This window comes from Gavialis gangeticus, unplaced genomic scaffold, assembly GCF_001723915.1.
Source record: "Gavialis gangeticus isolate Ggan-Ray unplaced genomic scaffold, GavGan_comp1, whole genome shotgun sequence".
In the NCBI taxonomy this organism is placed as follows: domain Eukaryota; kingdom Metazoa; phylum Chordata; order Crocodylia; family Gavialidae; genus Gavialis; species Gavialis gangeticus.
Genome location: NW_017729025.1, coordinates 13716915 through 13734834, shown reverse-complemented (window position 1 = coordinate 13734834; position 17920 = coordinate 13716915). Strand labels below are relative to the sequence as shown.

Below are 17920 nucleotides of genomic sequence, written 5' to 3'. Positions count from 1 at the left end.
TTTTATAGAAACAAGAGGCCTCAAGCCCCATTTTTCATACGCTTTTCAGCATCCAATATAGTTGATTACAGTTTAGAACAAAATGATTTCACAACCAACCCACTTGATGCCGGTCGTGATAGTTTGTGTGCACACATATTCACAGAAGGAAAAGCTTGCAGGTACCATCTTTTCAGTACTGTTGACAAAAACTTTCCGCACATGATAAGGAATTAAGCAGCATTGATTTGAAATACAAGAGTGATATCAAACAGGCTCCAATATATAGATTGGAAGGGAAAATCCCTTTGAATTCCATGAGTGTACACAAGTAGCAACGAGACCCAATGTCAACAATGAAAGTGGAGTTCATTAATTAATGGGTGTTGTCTTGTGAGCAACGGGGCTATTGAGTGAACTTCTAGAAAGACTATTTTGTTCTTGTGAATGTTCTCCCATGAGAGAGAAGCGCTGGCAATTGGCAGTGCGCTGAGAATGGGTCTGACTCTGCAGCAAGAGATTTCATAGCGTAGAAGGATGTCCCAATGGCTGGAGCGTGAAAGGCTCAGATTCAATCCCAGGTTTCACCCCAGGCCTTCTGCCTGATATCTTAAGGCATTTGGCCTCTCTAGAGCTCAGCTCCCTATCTGTAAAAAGTCCTGTCCTGCCTCCTGGGCGTGATGGGATGATAAATCCATTAAAGAATCCATTTGGCAAATGCTTCGGCCACGTGGGCCACAAGAAGTACCAAAGCCGGAAGGAAGGCATGTTTATGGACCAATGTCAAGGATTCGGAGGGAACAAAAGCGGCAAGCCATTCTTGGCAGGGAAAGGAGGAGTGAGCACAAGGTGAAATTTTCCTCTGAGGAACATTAACTTTTAGAAATGTAGCTTCTGTTTCTGGGGGACTGTTTCAGTTGTGTATTCTCCACACTCCAGGGACAGATGAGCCTTTGGGTGGCTCACAAGTTTGCTAGGTTGGTGATATAGCTTTATTCTGAGCAACTTGGTTGGGTGTTTTTTGGTTGTTTATGATGGCTAGACTGAATCAGCCAAGATCCTGGGGTCGTCCATGACTGCAGAACTGACCAGGCTGGGTTGGTTTTGTAGGATTGTTCCTTGCTTGGGGTTGACTGTTGATCTGAGCATACCGGAGGGTTGCTTGGGTGAGCTGGGCTGTTGGCATGTGTTGGTTTCCAGGTGTTAGTTTAAACAAATGTACAGAATAATAGACTGTTACCTTTAAGTCTGAAAATGCACACAAGAAAGAAAGGCAGAACCTGGACTCCTACCAACCACTGCAGGTTGCTTTGTTGGGAGTTTGCAAAAGGAAAGGAGTGTCTCTGTTACCAGTGGAGCCATATAAATACAAATTGCTTGGGTAACCCAGCTCCAAAGAATCACATGTTTTTAAAGACTATCATGATCATGTCACCATCCATCTGAGCCAGCTGAGGACAACACTTTCAGAATAAACCCATATCATACAAAGCAAAATGCTGCCTGTAGTAATAAAGGATGAATTTCACAAACGTTCAGGGTAATTTTGCCAAGGCAAGTGCAAAATTGTGGCGGCTTCCCAGGACTAGTGGGGGGTCTCCCTATACTCCCTTATCTCACCTGCTGTAGAACTTTCTCTAACTTTTGTAATAATTTTTCATAGGATCTTCCTTATACAGCTGTAGACAACGCTGGTCCTCCATAGTCAAGAAAGTTGAATTCAGACTGAAGCAGGTGCAGGGAAAGGCTCCTAGGATGATCAGGAAATGAGAGCCTGTCTTATGAAGGAAGACTGAGGACTGGTCTATCAAAGCCCTGGCTCACAGGGGATATGATTGATGCCTAAAAATACATCACGGGGCATAAGCACTAGGGAGGAACAAGAGTTAGTGCTAGCTAAAGGAAAATGTTGGCACAAGAACAAATGGGTGTGAATTGGCCATGAATAAATTTAAGCTGAGAATTAGAAGAAGGTTCCTGACCCTAAGAGCAGCGAGGCTCTGAGGTACAGCCTCCCAACCGGAGGAAAGGGGGAAACAAAGTCTTAGATGGAGCATGTTTGGTTTATGGGTTGAGTCGAGGGGCAGGGAAATAAGCTGGGAGCAGAGAATGATTTTTCGTCATGCTACCATGAGACTGGGTCCCTGGAGGGGAAGCCTCGCTGAAGGAGGAGGTGGTCCTCAGTGTCACTGCTGGGATTCTGCTTTTGTGCGTAACGGGAGAAGAAAAATATCCCCAGCGTCTCCCATTTGATGGCTCAGATATTTGTGCAAAATTCCTTCTCTGTTGGCAGAAGGGACTTTTTGTTTGTTTCTTTTTGAATAATCCTAAATGGTTTTCAGGGCTTGTGTCCCAGCTTGCTCCAACCGGGTGCCCCAGGGCTGCATTCATGTGAAATAGCCACTGCTAACGAGGTGAGGTTATGCTCAGTCTGAGGCTTAACTGGGCTTGTTTGACTGTTTGGGTAGGGAATGTGTGTGTGTGTGGGGGGGGGGTGTTAAATGCTGAAGCTGTTCATGTGCTGGAGGGAAAGTTACACTGCTCCTAGGAGACCTCAGCTGACATGAGCCTGTAACCGGGCCTCCTGTTTGTGCTTCTCCAACTCTCCGGGGCACTCTGCATTGCCTTCCTTCAGTCTCCCCTACGGAAACCCAGCCACCCTCATTCAACTGCTGTTCCCATCCCTGTTGCCCACATAATCAGTGCCGTTGCCTCCATGCCATCTTCTACACAGCTCACTATGCATCTTATAGTCTCCCTGGGCAATAGCATAACTAAGGGAGGACGAGAGGGGCACCAACGCCAGGCGCTGACCTGGGAGCAGGGCACTGGAACGGTGGTTGCTCAGGGAGTCTTTACCATGGCAGTAGCACCTCGGGAGGACCTAGCCAACAACAGCCCAGTGCTTATATATGAGGTCTTTCTTCACAGACTACATGTGCTCATTGGCTTTCTAAGTAGGACGCATAAGGGCAGACTTGATGAATTGAACCCTCCGGCGTGGCCTCACCATGCGGGGTGGCATAAGCCCCCAGTCATTTAAAAATGGCTGCTTGGGGTGCTTTATCTAAAGTTGATTCAACAAGGTTTAGATAAAGCATCCTATGGCCATTTTTAAACCTGCAGAGGCTTCATACACGTGACGGTGAGGCATTTTAATTAGAGAAGCTCTCCGGGAACTGTCCTAATTAAAAGGCCCCACCTCTGAGCACGTGTATAAGCAGTCACCATTTCCAGAGGTTCAATTTAGCTTTGATTACCTGTATTGTCTTCCCTTCCATCACTACAAGTGTTGTTGAACACTAACATATCCAATGCTTACTTCAGTCTAGTCACAGTATTCAGGGAATTTGGATGAGCCTACCAGATGGTTGGCTTCAAGGATCATGGTTGGGACATGCTTCCCTTACTGGGCCAGTGATAATAATTATACCCATGACTTCCAGGAGCCTTTTGTCAAAGCAGTAAACGGCTTGCTGCTTTACTGGTGTATGACTATGCTTGCTGTCACGCTTTATAATGCTAGTCCTCCGAGTTTACCTGAAATGACTCTGAGGTCTTCTTGGATGCATTTTTCTCCTAACAAATTGCTGCTCTGCTAATGAATCTACATTGAAGTCTGCCAACTGAATGATTGTTTCTAGAGCCTTTAGCAAAACCTTGCTAAGCATAAAGTTAAATAAGGAAACACAAGTAAATGTAAAGAGGTGAGATTTTTTTCAGGAGCTGGACATCCAAATCCCTTAGGCAGCACTGATCATCTGAGTTTAATATTCGATTGCTAGGAAGACTCTTTCATTGTGGTTGCAAGAGGGCAGGGTGAAAGGATGGTGGCTGATGGGGAGAGGATGGAACAGGCATGGCTTTGAAAAGCTTTCTCTCAGGAAAACTGATGCCCTGTATTGAACCACTTTTCTTCCTGCTTCCCCTGCTTATTGTTCCTTTCTCCTATTCATAAAGGAGACTGAAGCAAAACAGAGGGCTTTGTGTTACTTGCTGGCTTCTTTAATGAGAGGGGAGTTTCAGAACTGGGGAGTGTGCAGAGGGTGCTCACACACCATGGAGACAAGCATGGTATAAGTGGCTAGGGAAATGGAGGGGGTGGGGCCGATGGCCCCTGGGAAACCGAGGACACCAGCAAAATGAAAATTGGTGGCCAGCCTGTTTCAGGCCAACCTGATGCAGGGTTGTGTGGGCCTGAAGCAGATCTTAGGCCGCCTGTGAACCCGTTGACTTCAGTAAAGCTGCTCCTCATTAACTTTGTTGTATTTTACATCACAGTCAGAATTGTTGCAAGCAGGATTGTAGGCAGGACTGCTAGCACCAAATATAGCCAAGGTCCTTTTATACCTCCCATTATAAGATTGTGTTTGCCATTAGCTTTCCCAAATGTGTCTGTGTGGTACATCTGCTTCATGCTGCTCATTTTTGTATATACATTTCATCTAAAGGGAACTGGTTGTTCCTCATATCAGCGTTAAGAAAAAGAATCCATCATTAAAACGACCTCGCCGCTGTGTTCATGGGTAGATCCTCGTGTCTTTGGGCGCTTGTACACATTATGTGTTGCTTAGATGCTTTGAAGTGGAAATGAACTTCAGTGAAGCAGATCTGCCTGGCATCAGTCCTTGTTGCGATCCACCTGATCCAAGTCTGGCCAAGTTATGAGCTTGGCACATGCTCACTGCGAAGTTGTTAGCATCTTGTCTGGTTAAATTTGCTGAAGACTCCCTTTGCACTTACCTTGCTCCAGCCTCACTCCTTCTGGCTCTCCATTCTACCACAGCCATCACCCAGGCATCAAGGAGAAGATTCACTGCTGGACTGCAGAGAGGTGAAATGCAGAGGTAGGGCAGATGGATTTTAGGGATGGGGTAAGGGCAAAGGAGTAGCAGAAGCAGGCTGTGGAGAGGGAGGGTTGAGGGAGGGATGGGACAAATAGATGCATTTCTGATGGACCAGTGAAGAAGGAGAAGGTGTGGGAACAGAGAAGAAAGTCTTGGTTATGGTTATCAATAATGCACACACTTCTCCAGAGCCTGATGGAAAGCAAAATGTTTGGGGGGTCTTGCCAACCCTCTGTCAGCAAATAGCTATGAAACATAGAGCGACTCGTCCCTCCCTAGTGATTGGTTCACATACAAGACACCAACCTGCCACTGCTATCACTCGTTCCTTGTAGTACAAGCGAGCCTGGTCTGCAATGGGCATATTAACTTCTCTGCTGAGAACTTTGTAGGGTTTCCACAAGAGGATTTCTGCTTTTATCCAATTTGCTTTCTAAAATCCCCTAAGAAATAGAGTTGCAAAGGTTATGGCCAAGAAAATGTTAAGGTTGCAAAGCTAGGCACTTAATTTAGGAAATGCCATCAATGAGGCTGTACAGGTATACAGGTACCCTTAATTTGGCCTCTGCCTGAGGCTTAAAATCATTAATTTGCACCATCACACACTTTTTTTGGAAGGAATTTTGCCTCTTTTGGGGCAGGATGGGTGGAGTTCACTAAATAGATAGCTTTCAATATTTCTTTTCCTCCTCATTATTTATCCTTTTCCCTTATGTGGCTCAACTGTTAGTTCCTTCATGCTCCCCAAAGCCTACCCTGAATGCAGATTCATTTAATCGAGGAGTAGGCCACGACTATGAAAAGAACATCCCTAGAGTGAGCTGTACCAGGACCAGTGCTCTCGTGTGATGGAAATACGGTTATTCAGGTACGATGCTGGGCTGGGACTCCGGAGATTTGGGTTCAGTTACTGCCTCTGCCACAGATTTCCTATGTGACCTTAGACAACTTGCTTAATCTCTCTGCAAAATGGGAATAATAATCCTTCTCTGCCTGCCAGGAAGACTATGTTCTTTCATGTTTGCGAGGCGCTCAGATGCTACAATTCCGGAGGTCACGTACAAAGCAAGATAAATGGTAAAAGTCGAAGGTCTTTCCCCCAAGCCCATTCTGTATTTAATACATTCCTCCCACATTTAAATAAAAGGTGAAAAATGTTTGCATTTCATTCTTTAAGGAACAGAGAAAGTCGAGGCGAAGGTATTGGAAAGCTTAGAATTTGGAAGGATCTTTGGCATGGCGCACAGTGCCTGAAAATGACATCCTCCGCACAGCCAATTAAAATGCATACCTTTTAACCTCCCCAGCCATCGGAGATCTGTATCATTAGGGCTGATTCAACAAGATGCCTTGATATTCTAAATTATTTGTCTGCCTGGTTTTCCAAATAAACATTTGTGAAATTCATTTCAAAAGATGTTAACACTCGTGAAACCCGCGTGCCCCAAAGGGATTATATAAATTTCCATGTCAAATATTTGAAGCAAAGCACTTGTACAGAAACAGTGTTTTTTGTGTTTTGATGCCTTTCATTTCCATAAACTAGATTACTTTCTGAAATTACTTTCACACAGAGAACAGTTTCTATTGAATTCCAGTCAGTGAGCTCCTTGGAGTGTGATGTGAATAAAATATCGATGGGCTGTGTAGCTTCCCGGCTGCATATGCATTTGTGTTGTAGAAGGAGAGTAAACTAAATTTAGATTTTATCTTTACGAGGGTTCGTGCTAAGAGAGTTACTGTTTTAGTGTAATGGCTAAACAACTATTTATAGTCTAACAAGGAGACCCTCTGGTTTTCTCTCTCCCATCTCCCCTACCTGGCTAACAATGAGTTGATGTTTCTCTTGTTAAGCAGAGATTTGCTTCCAGGTGGCTGTTTCTGGCTCTCGGTGGTTCTTGAGCACTAAAGTTTTATCTGCTGCTTGCAAACACTGATTCTACCAAAAAAACCTCTCACGTGCACACAAAAAAATATATATATATATTGATCTGAGCAGACATTGTCCCTATTGTCCCCATTTCATCAACTCTGCAAACCAGCCAAAAGAAGGGAGGGGAGGACACTTGCAGAAAAAAACATGCAGCTCTAAGATTAAATGTGTCTGCATGAACCACATGTAAGGCCTCTGTTTTCCTACCAGATTTTCTCTTTGGGTTTGGGGGGGTAGAACTGGCTTCCGAGTTTGTGTGGAAAATGGGGAAAAGGGCAACCACCTGTAATGATCATGGGTTCCAGGAATCAGCCTTGAATCCTATGTTATAGGCGTCTCCCTAAACTTCCCTGCTCAAGGACACATCTCAAGTTTGCTGGATTCAGAACAAGCTGGATCTGCAGAGCACTCTTATCTCCTGTCTTCACCGTGGTGTAGTGCTGTGGGTTCATACCTCACCGCCCGTTACTGTAGTCCAGGAGTGGATCTATAGTTTCCACTCCTCCATGCTCATTTCCTTTCTGTCTCTATAAGGCGGTCCTGATGTATACTGCAGAGAATTTCAAGACTGAATGACCTGATCTAACACATCCACCGTTTCTGAATGGTTTCAGAAATGTTTTTCAGAAATAACAAAAGGGGGGGGGGGGAGAGGGGAAAATGAACATAGGTGCCCTCATGCCAGCATGCTGAATTCACGATGTCTAGTTATTATTTATAGCATGTTGTTTATAGATTGTGGGCAAAAGTCTTCTCTCTGATCAGCGGTGAGGAACCTCTTATTCACAGTTAGGATTTTCATTGTATATTTTGCATTTGCTCAATGCAGGGAGCTCCCGTTCACATCAATAGTAATGTCACATGTGGAATACAGAATAAAGTTCAGTGGTGCATTTCAGGAAAACAAGGTCTCTGTCATAAAACCCATGCTGAACGCTACCACTTAGGCTTGCAGCTGCATCTGAGTGCTCCCCACAGTGGGTCTTCCACTTCTGTTGGGTGTCCAAGGATTTATTTGCATATGACACCAGTCTCAGGGCTTCCAGGCACCTGTTAAGAGGATCTTTTCCTACACATAGGACTTAAACTGGTGTGTGTGCACTAAGAGGTCTTGAGCTGAATGTACCCTTGAGCAGGAAATCCTGCTACAGCATGGGCCAGCGGGCAAGAGGTTGCATACATCTCTGTGGGACTCCATCTGCAGCACCTCAGAGAGGCATTATGGTCACAGAGGAGGTGTGGGATGAACGGATGGTTGGAGGCCTGACAGTTGGGTGCTCTGCTTTTACGAGCCACTAGTTACGGTGTCGTTCATCTCGCCAAGTCGAGCAGATCCGAGGCCTTGCGTCTAGGTGTGGAAAGGTCCGCTCTTGCTTCATGAAAGCACTATTTCCCTTCTTTTTTAGCTTTCTCAATCAATCCAAGGTGCCTGTCTGGACACTTCACGCTCCTCTAGCACAAATTAAACCAGTCCCCTGGACTGGCTGCGGGTATGTGCTAAAGGGCCCCTAACGTCTGTTCCTGACATTCCTGTACCTTCCTTTTCTACTGTCTCGACATGTGGTAGATGAAATCCAAGGAGAGGTTGCCTCGTGGCCACAGCATCTTGTTTCACGGTTCTGTGCCTTTCCATTCCCTGTCAGTCTTGGGAACGTCCCAGCCCACGAGTGGCCGTCCCATTGTGTGGTGAATGACAGAAGCTAGCAAATGCTCCTTCCTATTTGTGACCCAAGAGAGTGGTCTTGCACTCATTTCAGCTGGAAACGTAGAGGAAGAGGCAAACACCTACAAAGCACGTGTTTTAGGGGCCCTTTAGCAAATTTTCCCCCTTCGTATGTTAAAAAAGCAAATGACAAAGGCAATTCCTTCTGTATATATGAGTAATCCATAGTCAGTCTGTTGAGTGCACACGCGCAGTCATGCTAACAAGTGCAGGAGCAAGGGGCAGGCTGCTGAGCCAGAAGGTGAATGTAAAGAAGAAAGGCCAACAGAGAGCTACCTGATGTAGCCACAGGTTTGAGGCCAGTTTATAATCTTATTGAGGTGGCAGTAAGTCGAGAAGAACTTCACAGGAGCCCAGTCTGCCTCAGGTCCTTGGGATCCGCTCGATCACTGCTCTGAGCGCCGAGGTCAGGAATTGCCCAACCTAAGTGCGATTGGTGTCAGCCCTTCACGGTAGGGTCCCACTTCCTTAGATTCAGGTAGATGCCTGAAATGAAATATTAAGATAATGCAAAAGAGCAAAGGTTCTCGGCTTGACATTGGCTGCTTGCACTTGTAGGAAAACTACAATCTCCTGTGCTGCAGATGCCCACAGCCTGTTCCTTCACAGGCTTTATGAGTTCCCCTGATCCTAAAGACATTTTCCACACTCTCTTTCCAGCAAGGACACGTGACTTAGGACTGGATCCACAACTCTTCTTCTATTGCAGCTTCAAGCAGCCACCCTCTTGCTGACTGCCCGCCATTATTCAGTGAGTATGGCGAACGGCGGTGCCTATGGTTTGACCTATGCAGAGGTTGAATCCACCAGCCAAAATGCCCCCATCCAAAATGAAAAGGAAGGGTGCAATTTCCTAGGAACCTACAGCTAGTCAACGTTTTCAGCTCTTAGCACCAGATGAAAGCCTGGTCCCCTGCCACAGCCACAGCAATGTCAGAAATATGGATGTAGCAGGAGAAAAACGGGCTGAAATAGTCTCTGTCTTCAGTGTATTTATTTAATCTATTTAGCGTCAGTCTTCAGGGGCAGCCTCTGCAAATCCCCAATTATTTTAGGCAGTTAATCTGGTCCGAGCCAGGCTGGTGGCCAGCTTGCCTGTTCCCCACATTATCTGACTGACTTAATCTGATCAATGCCAGTCTATTCTCTGGGCAGACGATGGTAATTAATTAAGCTGGTCAGAGACAGCACATTGGGCAGACTGGGTAAATCTCAAAGTCATTTTAGTTAATTTGGTAGGGGCTTCCCTGGGTGTTGGGTGCCCTGATGGATGGGTGGGTCATTTTGGTTCATCAGTTTAATCTGTACTGGCCCTGGCTGCTGCTGTTACAGCTAGTTCACTTTGTTGCTTGCAGGTCACTCAAGGCTTCCTCCTTGGAGGAGGGATGCCAGAATTACGATGGAGTCCATTTCCTCTTCCTTGACAGTCTAACTTATTTTGGTAATGTCTGACTTTTTTCTAGCTCTAGTAGCATGTAACTGATGGGCCTTAGGATGATACATGCTGAAGCCTTGTTGGGCTTTCTCCTGTGCATGCATTGAAGTTGATTACAAATGTTCATTGACTTCTAAAATGGTAAGGTGCAGATTTCTTTTGTGTTGCTTGTCGTCCGGTGGAGTCTGGGAGAGACCTTCCTTTGTTCTTGACACTGTTTACCGTCATATGAGAGAGAGCCCCTGCCATGGCGGTCTTGCACTTCAGACTGCCAGGACAGAGGAGAAGAGAACGTTTTTTCCTGTAGTTTTACAAATAAATGTCATTTTACTACAGAGACCTGGTCTTCACCATGTCAGCAGCATGTCCCACCCAGTAGGGACCAGTCCACGCGCGGCCCACTGGCACCCATATACAGCCTCTAAACCCTCAACTGTGCTAGCAGTGGCCCTCAGGGGGCATGTCTGTGAGGCTGCTCTTGAGCTTTCAGCCTTTCGTGTGTGTGGCAGGCCTGCCTATCTTCACCCGGTTCCTCGGGCTTAGAGAATTGCCAAAGCACTTGATGGGGCAGACCCACCAATCAGAGACCAGCAGGGGAGGAGCCTCGGGAGGAGGCTGCCGCATCCCTACATCGGGACAGGGTGAGGAGCGGACCTAATTGAAGACTGCACTCTGCCTCCCCCCAATTGGCCGGTCTTCGATCTTGGGGCGGAGCCCCAACGGGGTATATAAGGAGCTGCGTGCACAGCACGAGGGGGAGGAAGAAGAAAGAAGAAGCCGGGGAAGAGCTACCCTGAAGACTGTCGTCGGACGGGAGCAGCAGGCAGCCGCATCCCCAGCCCCTCACCACGAGAGCGTGGAGAGCTGGTGCAGGTGTCGCTGCAGGGAGCGTCCGAGAGGGACCTGGACCTTGGGAGCCACTCGCAGCGGCTCAGGTCTCCAACCCCGGCGCGAGGCCGGACAGTGCAGGCATCTCTGCACAGAGGGTCCAAGAGGGACCGGGACCTTGGGAGCCGCTTGAGGCAGCTCGGGTCTCCAGCCCCGGCACGAGGCCAGTACCGGTGCAGACGCTGCTGTTGGGCCAAGGGCCCTTGAAAGGGGCAGGGGGCAGTTCGGGCCCCCTTCCCTGCTGCCGGGCTCCACAGCGTGGCAGGCCTGTACTGGAGCCCTGGCCCTGGGCATGCACGAGGTGGCAACTTGCTGAGAAGGCCAAGCCATCCAGACACGTGAATGAGCCGCACACCCCACGTGGGTGCTGAGATGGAGCACTCCCTGCAGGAGCTGCTTGCCTCGCTGGGGACGAAACACCGGGAAGACTTGCTGGACCCCTACTCACCAGGAAGCGTGAGTTCTCAGGGAAGGGGTTTCCCACCGTGGAGGGACACAGTGGATAGCCCCATCAGAGGGGGTCTAGGCTAGAGAGAGAGAGACTCCTCCAGAGGAGCGGGGTATTTGGGATTACCACGCCTTACATTTTGGAGTGTTCATTAATTGTTTGCTGCATCTTATATTTTGGAGAGTTTATTAACTGCTTGTTGTGTTTTCTGTTCTGGAGAGTTTATTAACTGTTTATTGTGCTTTACATTTCGGGGGGTCCTTACCCATCAAGTGCTGGGACATACTTACCCTTCGAGGGTCCATGGGTGAGGTTTCTCTTGTGGGCCTTGGGGAGTGCTATACTTACCTGTTCTGTTAAATGTATTATATGTAAATATTTACCTTTATCACCCATCCAGTTTATTCTATCCCCTGCCCTTTTGTTCTGCATATGAATAAGCCATATTATATCATTAAGATATTGTGTCCTGGTCTTCCACTATAGAGACACCGGAGAAGGGAAAGCTGTGAGCAAGCTGCAGTTTCCATCTCCAGCATGTATGCCCTGCTAACCATCCCTTTCTACTGGAAAGTGGGGTACACACTCCGGTATACCCAGGTTATATGTGCTTGAGAGCAGTTGCTGCTGATGAGCCCAGAGAGGTCTCATTGGTGTACTTCTGGGTTTGGAGTGTGCCTGCAGGTAGCAGGTGGATCCTCCAGCCTGTACCCACCGCCACTGTGGTACAGACAAGCCCAAAAGGATCACGTGAGTTCCCCAAGGTCACACAGGGAGCCTGTGGCAGAACTGGGAGCTATACCCAGTTCTCCTAATCCTCAGACCAATGCCTTGAAGGACAAACCCAAGCTCCCTGTCTTTTTGATCAGAGAGCAGCCACTGTTTCTTTCAACTACTATGGTTCCCTTTTGATTTGCAATATCCATCCATTCAAACCGAGGTCTATGTAATGAGATTTGTCTCTTTTTAGCTAAAGAATTTACTGATTTTTTTTTTTTTTCCTCCCTCTCCCTATCTGCAGAATTTCACAGAACCAAGAAGGGTGTCATGCAGTCTGCCAAGTTTTTGTGAAGATTATATTGAATAGACTTGTTTTTTGTTAAAGCTAAATGAAAATGTCCCTCTAATAGAATGTGAGAGGATGAATGATGCAAAGCCAGTGTCAAGGTAATAGGAAAACAACTCATCAAGCATTCGTTGGTGCTGCTTCAAAAGGAAAAGTTGCCATACACTGATGAAAGGAAGATGATCTTATGGGTAAGATGCAGAACTGCGTGTTAGGAGACTTGTGTTTTATTCTCGCTTCAGCCCTGCACATTTGCTGAGACTCTTCCTCTCTATGTGCCTCCTCTACCTCATTTCTCAAATACAGCCAATTATCCTCCTCTCCTGCCCAAGGGCACAGCCCGTGAAGTGTGCGCAGGCCCACATGTGGAAGCACTATGCAAGGGCAAAATGTTATCATCGATCATAAGCACAAACTCGGGGTGGAGGGATGATGAGGGCATAAGGTGCATGACTGCGGCCACGGAGAGCACTGCAGCCCCCTCATTTGTGCTATGCAAAGTGAAAGGGCAGTGCTGCAGTCTTTTTGTGGAAAGATAAACCCTTTTGAGAAACCCGGGAGCCCCGATCTGGTGTGTGCCCGAGAGGTTGAACCTCCACTGACGGTGCTGGTGTCATTTGAGGTTGATCCAGAGCAGGCTGCCCATGGTTGAGAGCTTTCAGCAAGGCGAGCTCTCATCCACTCATGCCCTGGGTTGCATTTTAAGGGATGTTTGGGACCAGCCCTGCTCTCCTGCCTGCATACATCATGATGCTAGGGTATTTCGCCGACGTGTCGAGGATGCGGCCGCCTTCCTGGGCCCCATCTGCTCCATCCAGCCTACAGCCGAATGCTTTGAGGGGGCCAAGGTGCAGCTTGGGAATGTTCTTTGCCTTATCCATGGCAAAGCAGTTGGCAGCAGTGCAGCTCCCTGGCACCCAGAGGGGGGAAATCCTGAGGTAAATTCGAGTAGACGTGATGTTAGAAAAGAACTAACAGTTCGGGCAACTCGGGGTCTCCAGGTCGCCCAGCAGGGACAGGTGCACGCCACTCTGGTCTTGGCTGGCAGCCAGCGACGGAGCCGTGGGACTCATGCCAGTCACGCATGAAGAGCAGACACGAGACGGTGTCTGCTGCGATTCTGCGCTGCCCGAGACAATAAATAGTTTCCTTTTTCTTGCAGAAAGCACATGCTCACAGAGCGGCTGGCAGGCAGCTTGCGATGTGGGAACACTGAGACGGGCAAGGGCTGCGTCCAGGACTCCTGAGGATGTGGTGAAGTCATCAGTGACCCTTTGCAATGTCATCGTAGCCATCCTCTTGCGCTATGGAGGAGGCAGGGACCCCTTTTCTCAAAAAGTAGAAACTCATCTGTGCTCGCAACTTGAGGTGCTGCTTGTACAATGTGGTATTTGCATATGCAAGTATCCAGCTGTGTATTCAGTTGCTTGATGTACATATGCAAATGTAGAGGCATGCATATTTAGTGGGACCTGGTCAACATTTGCTTGGTGAAAAGTTCAGCCCTGGTAGCCAGCTAATTCGTTGAGCTTGCTTGTCTTTGAAAAGGTGCTAGGATCTAGCTGTCAGATCTGAAGAGCTGCATGGGAGACACAGATTTTCTGCTCTCTACCTTCCTTATACTTGACAGAGCATCTTTGAGCCTGTGTATATACCACTACTTATAAAAACCTTGTCAGGAAAACACTATCGAATATCCAGGATAACCGCCTGCCTGTCTTACATCTCCCGTGGTACAACCAAAGGATGCACAACTCTTTTGAAATCACAGTCAGAGGATGCAGTATTCTCTTTCCTCCTTCACACTTTCTCTTGCCCCTTCTCTGTCTTCCTCCCCTCTATCCAGTGTCGGGAAAACACACTTCTGAATAAATTAATTCATCATAGGATGGCATCTGCAGGGCCTAGTAACTACTACCATGACTGAATCAACAAGCAAAGATGGCTTTAAAAGATTGGTGTCTTGTATACAGCACCTGTCTGATGATCTGAAATTGATTGATACTGATTTTCAACGTGTGAGTGTTAGATGGTTCCTTAAATCCATTTTAAGTTAGCCACTGATCAGTTGGACTTCAATATTCAATGTGTGACTGTTAGATGGTTCCTTAAATCCATTTTAAGTTAGCAACTGATCAGTTGGACTTCAGTCATCTTTACATTTTGCTGCATGTCGTCAAGAGTGCTGAGCTGTCCCAACACAACGATGAAAGGCTTGATGGGAAGCATGTCTGTAAAGCAGCAGTGAATTTATTTATCATTTTCCAGCTTAGCTGACACTTGTAACAGTTGTAAGTAAACACTTTCCATTAACATTAAAAGCCTGGGGTAAAAAAAATACCATATTTCCTCATGTGCAATACCCCCCTAAATAAGACACTCACTGTGGTTTTTGGAAAGGCAGAATGAAGAAAAAATGATTTCTCTGGAGTTCTGATTTCACAAAGGAAGGAGAAATCCTAATTCTCAGCTTGCTCACCCTCCCTTTTCTACTCAGCCAGAAGCTCAAGCTGTAACTATTGCTAAAGAGTGGTCTCCGTGGACAGATCTGCAAATTTGAAAGCACCTAAAGCTATCTATAAGGCTATGAAATAAGATATGAGAAGCTGGAAGTAACTAGCAGATAGCAAAATTTCTATAAGAAAAGTTGGATTGATTAGAGAACCATGAAGACCATTATAAAAGAGAGGTGGTCATTAGCACCTGTAGAGTGAAGAACAACGGGTCATTAAGTCAATTGACTCTTTCAGCTGCCTGAATAGAAATGCCACTGCTGCTGCTGAGCCATTGGTTTCAAATGTTGGGTGGCGATGGAATCAAAGTGGGGTGCTTCTTTCTGGGTAGAAAATAATTTTCCCTATTGAAGATGCACACCCCAGTTTTGGAAGGCAAATTTTTGGTGGAAATGTGTGTGGGGTAGAGTAAATATAGTACTTACTCATAAAAACCAACCCATTTATAAAAACTGATCTCAGTGCCCTGCCTTGCTAGAAAAGTCATCTGTCTGATAAGTTCAAACAAAAATAAATCAATAAAATAAAATGATTGCTGACTGACCAAACTGTAAGTATCGCACCTGGTACTTCATGGTAGCTGCCGTGTGCACAGTGCTACCCTGGGATAAGTGCAAGCATCAAAGAAGGTAAGCAGTTATCGTGGACTAGCTGGCATGCTGTAAATTCACACTCTAACTTACCTCAGAAACTTGTTTCTGTGCCTGGATCCAAAGGTAAAACTTGGTCAAAATGAGTTTCAAAAAGGCATGGAAACCGCCTGTCATCTGTATGTCGTTAACCAGGTAGGATATAGATACTTCAAGGTACATTTGAACATCTATTTTGGAGTCATAACAGTTACCTCCCAATGAGAAGAAACTGCTATGACTTTAAAAAAAAAAAAAAAAAAAGTCTGTCTTTGGCTAATAAATAGATTGATTAGGGTTGGCTCTTTGGAGGTTCAGGATTGTACCCTGACTGTAGTCAATACAAATTGGCTATATGTCAACAGAGGTGGCAGTCTCTGGGTCAGTTGCTGGTGGGATAAAGCATTATAGGTCATCAATATATTCTCTGCTTATGCAAAACCAGTGAAAGGGCAGATAGGCTCCTGAGACTGTTAGATGTAAGGTCCAAGATGGATTGTAGTGGTGGTAAAGCCCATTAGGGGGTGTGTTTTGGCTTTGCACCCGGGAATTTAAGCAGAGAGACACAGCCACATTGGGCTTTTCAGGGGGAAGAAGGAAGTGGCTTGCTTCTTTCCTCCCAGTCTAAGGAGAATTCAATGATTCCCAAGACATACCCAGACTAAGCTTTGGTAAGGACCCGGGCAAGGAGGGTGGGTTAGGACTTGGACCCAGCCCCTCTTGTGAGACCTTGGGAAGAACAAGCAGGGGAGTAGGAGCTCTTGAGCTCTCCCGATTTGGGGCCAAGCGGGTTTGGCTGGAGCAGACAATTGCATTGTGAAATGATGCCCCAAGATGGCAGTGGTTTAATTTGTTTGTACACCAACTAGAAAAATGTGTAAGATTTTGAGGGTTAGGGACTGAGGGTGGAATACTTTTCCGGAGTTCATTCTTTTTTGTTGCTTTTTTCGTGCAGGGGCAGGGAGGTCATGACAAAAATGGGAAAGGTCTTGATTTGGTTCCATCAGCATTTTGAATACCTTTTTTTTTTTTTTTTTTAAATGCAGTAGCCAGCTTCTAGCTGCACATATTCGTCTTCCTAGTTTCAGGAATATAGGTTGTAGCTGTGTTTGTCTAAAAAGCAGAGGCAGACAAAACTCTTAGGCAGAAGTGATATCTTTTATTAGGTAAACGAAATCGTAGCAAAAAAAATTCTGTTTTTGCAAGCTTTCAGGCCCAAACACCTTTCATCAGGCAGAGGAGAATTCAAAGGTTGGAAAAGTTCTCCCAGCTAGAAAAGAAACCGCATCTTGCCCAGGGGGAGGTAAAGAACGATAGGATCCCCTGGGCTTCAAAGTCCATTTGTGAAAAAGTTGCTCTGTGACTAGTCTTCCTTGGACATTTATTTTATTTTAGTGTCCAAAAATATTTCAATGAAGGCCTAAAATATATGTGCTTTAAAAACAGAAATTTGGATGGCATCCTTCAAGCATTAAGTTTTGAAAAAGGTAGGTCATGGTGGTGGTTATTATGATGCATTGTGCCTCCGAAGACCCATGCTTGCATTTGGACCATACTGGACAAAGCTACTGTATGCTGCTGCGGGGCGTGTTAAAAATGTGCTAATGTCTGTAGTGGGAGAAAACATATTCCCTCTGGAAAGGCCTGCTTACCCTGTGACTACAGATACCATGCTAATTCATTATGGGCCTGGTCCCTCATCAGGGTCTTTCCATTGACTTTATTGGGAATTGGGTCAGGTCTTATGCATACAGCTGGCATTTACTACAAGGGCATTTACAATCTATGCATGTCAGGCCTTAGACTGTGACTTAGGTGACCTGGATGTTTTCCTAGCTCTGGCCTCCTGGATGATTGCTTGCAAGTCATTTTACTTCCATATGCATGAGTTTTCCCTTCTCCAAAATAGAGCTAACAAGCCTGATCTCCTTTGTAAAATGCTTTCAGATCCACAGTGGGAAAGTGCTCCATAGGAGACAAGGATTATTCCCTCTCCCTTATAGTCACGAAGGGACTGCATCCATATATCTATGTATCTGATGCAGGTAAGTACACGTTTCTCTTTCCTGTGGAGAAGAGATCCGGAGATGATTTTTAAGTGTCCTAAAAATGTTTAGGCCTGCTTATCTTGTGCTGCTCCCTCAATCAAGGCATCCCCTTTGCCATCTAGCCTCCAGAAATATTGCATTTTGCAGCTGAGGTCATCCAGTCAGGAGACAGAAACAACACCCATATGACTTAGATTACCAGCTGCACAGCACAAAAAGAAAATACCTGTGGGGACCAGTTTATAAGGTGACACTATTTTTACACTAATGAAGCAGTGAGTTTTACAGATAAAGAGTGAAGCTATCAATGTCACCGTACCTTTGCAGATGCTGTATTTTCCTGCATACCACACGCCATTTTTCTCCAAAACCCCAATTTGAGGTGCACACTTTAAGCAGTGAAGCTAATTT

General features: G+C 46.1%; 1 long non-coding RNA gene across 1 annotated transcript; it reads left to right on the top strand.

The window, feature by feature from the left end:
* Positions 1-401: 401 nt before the first annotated feature.
* LOC109299426 lies at positions 402-15107 on the top strand. The gene is made up of 3 exons (XR_002097833.1): positions 402-416; positions 8810-8812; positions 15020-15107. It is a non-coding gene; the product is annotated as an uncharacterized LOC109299426 (long non-coding RNA).
* Positions 15108-17920: the final 2813 nt, after the last annotated feature.